The sequence below is a fragment of the Sinocyclocheilus grahami genome, unplaced genomic scaffold (genome assembly GCF_001515645.1).
Source record: "Sinocyclocheilus grahami isolate Dianchi unplaced genomic scaffold, SAMN03320097.WGS_v1.1 scaffold836.1, whole genome shotgun sequence".
Taxonomy (NCBI): Eukaryota; Metazoa; Chordata; class Actinopteri; order Cypriniformes; family Cyprinidae; genus Sinocyclocheilus; species Sinocyclocheilus grahami.
In genome coordinates, this window is record NW_015506015.1 from 239620 (window position 1) to 249018 (window position 9399).

The following is a 9399-nucleotide window of genomic DNA, read 5'->3' on the forward strand; positions in this document are numbered from 1 at the left end:
TCCATAAGCAGAGTCTCTCATACAAATTATTCCAGCACTGGGCCATGGATGACCGATCAAACAGATCAGGTACACAAATTTAAATCAGGAATGATATGTTTAAAATTATTGCACTAAAACACAATTGCAGCTTACTATTACATAGAGTAGCCTATATATATATATATATATATATATATATTGACCACTTAATACATAAATATCATTCATTTTGATAATGAAATATCTGATCAAGTATAATTTATTTTAAATACTGATTTTATAATTTATTTTAAATACTAAATAGTTAGGTTTTATGCTATAAAAAAAAGAAAATAGATATATTGTTTATTAATAATAATTATTTAATCTGCATTTGTTTGTTCAAAATGCTGTACTGTGCCGTAATATTGTGAAGTATGATTACAATTGAACTATTTTCTATTTTAATATATATTGAAATATAATTTATTCCTGTGATGGTAAATCTGAATTTTTAGCAGCCATTACTCCAGTCAGTGTCACAGAAATCATACTAATATGCTAATTTAGTGCTCAAGTAACATTTCTTATTATTATCAATGTTGAAAACAGTTAATCATTTTGAGGAAACCGTGATACACTTCCAATAATAATAATAATAATTATTATTATTATTATTATGCATGTATTCATGAAGGATGCATTAAATTGATTAAAAGTGAAACGCATTTAAAGACATTTATAATGTTAGAAAGAATTTCTATTTCAAATAAATGCTGTTTTTATTTTGTTCATCAAAGAATACTGAAAAATATAGCACAGAAAACTGTTCTTTTAAACTGTAATAATATAAAAAAAAATATTGCTGTTTTTACTGTATATTTGATCAAATAAATGCAGCATTGGCAAGTGTAAGAGACTTCTTTCAAAAACCTAAAAAATAAAAATCTGAATTATTCCAAACTTTGTATGTGGATTGAGGTGCATAGTTGAAGTGATGAGATAAGTGATATTAGTGCTGAGGAAAAAAAGTTCATCGTCATTTGTTTGCAGATGTTTCCTTTTTTAACAATTTATTTAATTCAATAAAATAATACCTTTTTTTTAAAATTCACATATGTTTTGGAGCACTGTGTACAAGTTTGCATAGCTTTCCATTCACATGTGGTTCCATGGAATATAATTATGGATGCAGTGTATGAATGCAGGCATATTTTCAAGTATCCCCATGTGCTTTCCTCTCAGTGACGAAGTTGCTGTCTTGTGTTCCTCCTTTTGACATCAAAGCCTGTCATTGTCCCATTGAGAAAGAGAGCTACTGCTCATGTAGAATAAAACATAAGAACTGATAAAATCTCAGCTGCAGCTCAGTGGTTAACACCGAGTTTACCCAGGAGAGATATTAGCAAAGAGAGATAAAGAGAAGGAGAAGGAGGGAGTACATGTGCAAATGGGTCTGTGAGAGAGAAAGTCCTGCAAATCTGCAGGTGTCTGTGTCTAGAGGGGGTGTTGTGTGTGATTAACCCTGCCAGTCTTATCCCTGGGGTCCTGTCTGTCTGACCGACTGAACCCAGCTCACAGGCCCCCTCGACTCCGCCTGGTCACGAGAGCTGCCTTAGTCACACAGTGGGGGTACAAACACACGCGCACACACACACACAAACACACACACACACACACACACACACACACACACACACACACACGCACGAGTCAGAGTGGGTGTATGGATACACACACAACCCCTCCATTCCATCCCGCTCACAAAAGAAGCTCAAAATGCTGTCACTCATCATATTTAATACATTCAGTACTATTAATCTTTCAGTTACTGCAGTTTTTAAATGAATCTACATGCTGCCCATAGGATGGATATGATCTCTGTTATTATTACACAGTTTACTTTAGAACAGATCTTCTGTGATCAGTTTATTCAGTTAGTTCAGTTCATTTATCTCAGTCAAATTATATCTGCATAAATGTGAATGATCTCCACAAAGGAACATGCAACATAGGAGTAACTAAATATGTGACCCTGGACCACAAAACCATTCTTAAGTCGCTGGGGGTATATTTGTAGCAATAGCCAAAAATACATTGTATGGGTCAAAATGATTGATTTTTCTTTTATGCCAAAAATCATTAGGATATTAAGTAAAGATCATGTTCCATGAAGATATTTTGTAAATTTCCTACTGTAAATATATTAAAACTTAATTTTTGATTAGTAATATGCGTTGCTAAGAACTTCATTTGGACAACTTTAAAGGCGATTAAAATTCACATATGTTTTGGAGCACTGTGTACAAGTTTGCATAGCTTTCCATTCACATGTGGTTCCATGGAATATAATTCTGGATGCAGTGTATGAATGCAGGCATATTTTCAAGTATCCCCATGTAAAATTCACATATGTTTTGGAGCACTGTGTACAAGTTTGCATAGCTTTCCATTCACATGTGGTTCCATGGAATATAATTATGGATGCAGTGTATGAATGCAGGCATATTTTCAAGTATCCCCATGTGCTTTCCTCTCAGTGACGAAGTTGCTGTCTTGTGTTCCTCCTTTTGACATCAAAGCCTGTCATTGTCCCATTGAGAAAGAGAGCTACTGCTCATGTAGAATAAAACATAAGAACTGATAAAATCTCAGCTGCAGCTCAGTGGTTAACACCGAGTTTACCCAGGAGAGATATTAGCAAAGAGAGATAAAGAGAAGGAGAAGGAGGGAGTACATGTGCAAATGGGTCTGTGAGAGAGAAAGTCCTGCAAATCTGCAGGTGTCTGTGTCTAGAGGGGGTGTTGTGTGTGATTAACCCTGCCAGTCTTATCCCTGGGGTCCTGTCTGTCTGACCGACTGAACCCAGCTCACAGGCCCCCTCGACTCCGCCTGGTCACGAGAGCTGCCTTAGTCACACAGTGGGGGTACAAACACACGCGCACACACACACACAAACACACACACACACACACACACACACACACACACACACACACACGCACGAGTCAGAGTGGGTGTATGGATACACACACAACCCCTCCATTCCATCCCGCTCACAAAAGAAGCTCAAAATGCTGTCACTCATCATATTTAATACATTCAGTACTATTAATCTTTCAGTTACTGCAGTTTTTAAATGAATCTACATGCTGCCCATAGGATGGATATGATCTCTGTTATTATTACACAGTTTACTTTAGAACAGATCTTCTGTGATCAGTTTATTCAGTTAGTTCAGTTCATTTATCTCAGTCAAATTATATCTGCATAAATGTGAATGATCTCCACAAAGGAACATGCAACATAGGAGTAACTAAATATGTGACCCTGGACCACAAAACCATTCTTAAGACCCTGCCAGTCTTATCCCTGGGGTCCTGTCTGTCTGACCGACTGAACCCAGCTCACAGGCCCCCTCGACTCCGCCTGGTCACGAGAGCTGCCTTAGTCACACAGTGGGGGTACAAACACACGCGCACACACACACACACACACACACGCACGAGTCAGAGTGGGTGTATGGATACACACACAACCCCTCCATTCCATCCCGCTCACAAAAGAAGCTCAAAATGCTGTCACTCATCATATTTAATACATTCAGTACTATTAATCTTTCAGTTACTGCAGTTTTTAAATGAATCTACATGCTGCCCATAGGATGGATATGATCTCTGTTATTATTACACAGTTTACTTTAGAACAGATCTTCTGTGATCAGTTTATTCAGTTAGTTCAGTTCATTTATCTCAGTCAAATTATATCTGCATAAATGTGAATGATCTCCACAAAGGAACATGCAACATAGGAGTAACTAAATATGTGACCCTGGACCACAAAACCATTCTTAAGTCGCTGGGGGTATATTTGTAGCAATAGCCAAAAATACATTGTATGGGTCAAAATGATTGATTTTTCTTTTATGCCAAAAATCATTAGGATATTAAGTAAAGATCATGTTCCATGAAGATATTTTGTAAATTTCCTACTGTAAATATATTAAAACTTAATTTTTGATTAGTAATATGCGTTGCTAAGAACTTCATTTGGACAACTTTAAAGGCGATTTTCTAAATATAACTTCAGATTCCAGATTTTCAAATAGTTGTATCTCGGCCAAATATTGTCCTATTTTGATACTTATGACTGGTTTTGTGGTCCAGGGTCACATATATCTACAAAAAGACTTCATTTTTCGTCATTTGGTCAACTCATAAGGGTCATTCGTTTGGGAACTGGACTACATTTGTCATATGATTCTGATTTACTAAAACAACCAGCTCTTTAAAGTCATTCGCGCATACAATGAAAACAATGGCCTTGCTCAATTTTTAAAAGAACTGGCCAATTAGGAGTTCATTCAGGAGTTGATCTGGTTCATAATATTCTTTTATTTGAGAATATTTCAATCCTGGTCATGCTGTGTTTTTGATTCACAAAAAAAAAAAAACACATTCATTCAAACTCAGTTCTTTCATTCACGGCAGTTGATTTGCCGTAATATATATAATCTCCAGAAAAGTAAATAAAAAACAAACTAATTTCAGTGTGTTAGGATTGCAAGTGAAAGTGTGTGTTTCTGGAAAGAACAATAATGTTGAGAATATTGAGTTTTGACCTCTTTATTTTTGTATAATGCATTATAAAAAAAGAAAGAAAAAAAAATACAGAAACCAATATACTAATTTCACTCTTTCTTTTGAAGCTGGAAGTTGAGCTAAAACAGCGCATTCAAAATACAGGAGCTCTGATGCTCAAAATCCTGTTCAAGAATAACCACCCTGATGGCAAACCTCTGGTCAACAGGTGAAAACAGACACACACAGATGTAAATATCAGATTTTTTCCCATTGTCTTATAGTTTGCTGTTTTCCTAGATCTGCTTTACTTGAGATCCTTACAAATTTCCTAAGGAGGCCTGTCACAGCTAAACAGCTGAAAAACCTTCTATTTCGGTAAGTAATGACAATGATCTAACAATTCTTAAAATAAAAATTATGTTGTACTTTAAAGGTCTGTCTAATTATTATTGTTTCAAGATCCATATGATTAAAAGATATAATGTCTTGCTCCCTCTGTGCAGTCTGCACCTCTCTGACCGAGTGATTATCAATTTTGAGGAGTTTTATGGTGCCCTGAAAGACCCAGACTCCAATAAAAGTAACCCCGCAGGTCTTCTTACAATTCCTCAGACAATGGCCCTGCTGAGAGGACCTGCACGCAGCAGGTGAGATCTCTGCAGTCCTTACACACTACTATAGTTTTGCGCAAATTAATGGTCCAGTTAACTTGAGAGGAATGTCATATTGAATATGATATTCTTTGTTGTCATGAGGGAAAGTGGAGAATAAAATATCAAAATGTTTTATCAAAATATCAAAAGCATAAACAATTATTTCAAATAACCTAATTAACAAAAAGAAATATATAACATAGTATAAACACACTTTTCAAGAAAATCATTTCACAAAAAGATGTTTCTTTTTATACAAAAGTTCCCGTCCTGAAATTTGACAGTCCCTTCCTTTCATCGCTGGTATCATTCTTCTTGTCAAGGCTGTCATTCTGAAATTGAGAGTGCTTTTAAAGGGGTCATGACATGGATTTTGTTATTTATTATTATTTTAATATGTTCCCTGAGGTTTACTTATAATGTTAATAAAGTTTTTTTGCTCAAAAAAACCCAAATAAATATGTGAAAAAAAGATTATTTTCAACCCTTGTTCTGGCACTCAGTCTAAAATGACCTGTTTTAAGGGGCAGGTCCATTAAGACATGTCAGGAATCGACCACTGTTATGATTGGCTAATGTCATTGTATAGGAAAGAGTATCAACACCCCCTTGCTATTAGTGTTGCTTTCGTCAACGAAAACTATGACTAAATATAGTCGTCAACGAACCTTTATCACATGACGAAAACGAGACGAGACGAGACGAAAATGCTGGTCATGTGACGATGACGGTAATTAAATGTATAATGCAATATCGTTGACGAATAAAAACGAGACGAAATGTGGCTTACAAAATAAAAACTATGCTAAAATGTCTCTTCATTTTCGTTGACCAAAACGAGACGAAACGAAATGTTATAACGTTATTTCGTCTCATTATTATTATTATTTTGCAGTATTTCTGTTTCCTGTGTCTCACTTCAGAGGCTGCATCAGGTTGCACTGCGCAGACGCAGGCGACGTCTATTGCATGTTATTTTGAGTGTTTTGACAACATGATCATTTCCAGACAAAGCATTATGAAATCAATTACTTACAGTTTGTGATGCAGCTTCAGTCAGATCTGGGACCGCTTCATCTTGCAACAAATGTTTCTTTGTGAACTCTCTATGACACTGTGCCTCATTTACAAAACAAAATACTCCAAACAAGCCTCTGAAATTGAAAAATTAAAAATAAACTATCCACTTGTTCCTAATGCTGGGAACCTTCTGATATCTGAACAAAGATTGGTACAAAGACCTCATATATGCCAAAAGATCAAGGCAAATTTTATTTGACCCCTTTAATAGCTCTTTCGGCAAATTACATCGTCATGCCAGCAGGTGGCAGTATTTCAGTGACTCTTTGAATCATTGACTCAACCAATTCATTCAAAAACTATATACATTCAGAAAACACACTACTCTTGGATGTGCAATTCGGCTTTCGCTTTGATTGGAACTATTTTTGTTAGCAGAACAAAAATAGGCAAGAACAGGTCTAAAATACTCTGTGTTTAGTGTAAGTTATATTATTTATTTAGCAGTTCAAGTTTTACAAGGTTTCTCTTTTGTAATGTTGTGATTACTTTGTTTTGCACAAGGCCACCAATATCAGAACAAAAGAAGGATTGCGACATATAGCCTGTCTAGCGAAGTATTCTTAGACAAGATCTGGATAAGTGTTTTTACTTCTGTTTTTAGAATTCTAATAAAAGTTATGTTACTATGACCAAATTTAAATCATTTTAAGACTCATTGGGGGCCCACATGATGTATGCAGAGGTTCCGGCCCTCTCATTGAGAACCACTGATTTAGCATCATTTATGGATTCCACTTTGTTTGATATTTTGTATCTAATGCAACATTCGGGTATTTAAGTGTATTTGTAGACTTAATGTACACTTAATGATGATTATTGAAAAAAAGAAGTTATCACACAAACAGTGCTCTAGAAAGAGATAACGGTTTAGAAACAGAGACTGTGAACTGCTCACACTCAAAAGTTCACCAGCAGGGAGCTCAGAGTGCGTCTTGTGCCCAGGGTGGACAGAAAGCAAAAGGATGATCAGCAAAGCAGCTTACCGTTCTGGCGCCCCCTCCATGTCTCCCTTTCTGTACTACTGCAACTATTGTACTTAACTGTTTAAAGCATCAGTGTAATACAATGAGGTTGTAGAGGGAGTGTGCGAGAGTGTGAAAGTTTGGTTGGTGTGTGTGTGTGTGTGTCATACTGATTGCGTTAGACCTGGTCAGACCAAGACACACTCCAGCCGTGAGCAAAAAAAAAAAAAAAAAGAAATCTCTGTGACTAATCGCACACATTTTCCCTCTCTTTCTTACAGACACATTGACTATGAGTGTCCAAGTGAGAGATGGGAAAGATAGGATGAGGGAAAGAAAAAAAGACTGAATAAAAAGACAGCAAGAGAGGGATAAAGATGAAAGAGAAACAGGAAAGAAGAGAAATGTGGCACACATAAAAATGTGCAAAAGGCAGATTTATGGGTCCAAAAGGGTTGAAAATAGAAAGAAAGGATAAGTGAAAGACACAAAGGGACATAATAAGGACAATCATATGTATGATTGACAGTATGTGTATGTGTGAGAGAGAGACAAAGAGAGGAGAAACAAAAACAGGACTATTAAACAATTTCTAGCTCCTAGAGGGTCTCTCTCACACCCCCAAACACTCAGATTAAAAAAAAAATATATATATATATATATATATATATATATATACAGTATATATATACTTAATTTTTTTGGTAGCAAAAGTGTAGAAAAATAAACCGAATAAGAAAAGTATAATAAATTTAAATGTTTAATATCTTCAAGTAAGCCATATTAAATAAATGAAATAGATTTTCAGTATGTCAGTATTTTGAATGTTTAAAATATGTCACACTGTCACTACAATTCTAAAATTTGGGCTCAGTAAGATGATGATGATGATGATAATGATTATTATTATTATTATTTATTTATTTATTTTTATTTTTTGAAAAAAAAAGTATTCAGCAAGGACGCATGAAATTGATGAAAAGTGACAGTAAAGACATTTATAATCTTACAAACGATTTCTATTTCAAATAAATGCTGTTCTATTGAATTTTCAATTCATCAAGAATGTATTTTTTAAACATGAAAAATTAGCTCCCGAGTAGCTGTTTGCGATGATTGTGAAACCATTTCTCCTACTGTAGGTTTCTGGAGAGTGTAGAGGTTTTGTGCAAGTCAGACAATCTTACCGAAAGCTGGATTTCTGCCCCAGAGTTCAGAAATATTCTCAACAAACTCAAGCTTCACCTAAAAGATCCTGATTTTGAAAAATTATGGAAAAGGTTTGAATTGATTTATTTGTGTATTTATTTATTATTTATTTGATTAGTTCTGCCATCAAATTGCTTTATAGATTTTAGAATAAAATTGTAACTAAAAAAAAAAACTGTAATAAAAAATTCTCCATCTCTTTTAAACAGGTTAGATGTGGATGGACTTGGTGCAGTTAAGCAAACGATTTTTCTAAATAAATTGGGATTGAGCAGGAGGACTGAACCAAACAATGAGAGAAACACTTCTATTACTGTTAAAGCTGAAGACACCAAAGGTGAAGCTGATGATAATAGAATTTGTAGACTACCTAGTACTGTTTCATGAGCTGAATCATAATTATTTTTTATTATAAAGTATCCTCTGCTGTCAGTTTACAAAATAATCAATAATCAAATTCATCAACAGTAGTCAGTTAAAAAAACAAACTCTGCTCTAGAACTGTTTGTGTCCAATCACTTTTATAATTAAAAGAAAACAGAAGTTAAATTATTATTGTACTAAAATTATTAATTGAAGTAAGTATAGATAAATAGTATTGATCGTCTCAGAAATAGAGGGACAAGTTTTTGCACTGGTTTTGGAGAAACTAGCAGCTTTAGTTTGCTTTATTCTGATGTGTAGTTGAGCAACAGTCCACCTATAGACCACCTACGTTTCAGCAGGGATCTTCTTCAGGGATTTAGCCTTTGCCTGGTTTAATATGAGCTCATCAGATGATGACATTAATCAGAGACCTGTTATTAGAAAGTTTAAATCGTAATGTAATACATAATTTCCTGTTATACCTTCCTCTTTCCCTCAGCTCCTGGTAGGACACTCTCTAAGGCGGAAGAGGAGCATCACACATCTATCGCAATAGAGGCATGGTTGAAGGACATATTCAGG

At 35.0% G+C, this 9399-nt stretch overlaps 1 long non-coding RNA gene across 1 annotated transcript; it reads left to right on the top strand.

Moving 5' to 3' along the window:
- LOC107562745 (uncharacterized) lies at positions 1–4919 on the top strand. Its single transcript, XR_001606027.1, has 3 exons — positions 1–69; positions 4670–4770; positions 4842–4919. It is a non-coding gene; the product is annotated as an uncharacterized lncRNA (long non-coding RNA).
- Positions 4920–9399: the final 4480 nt, after the last annotated feature.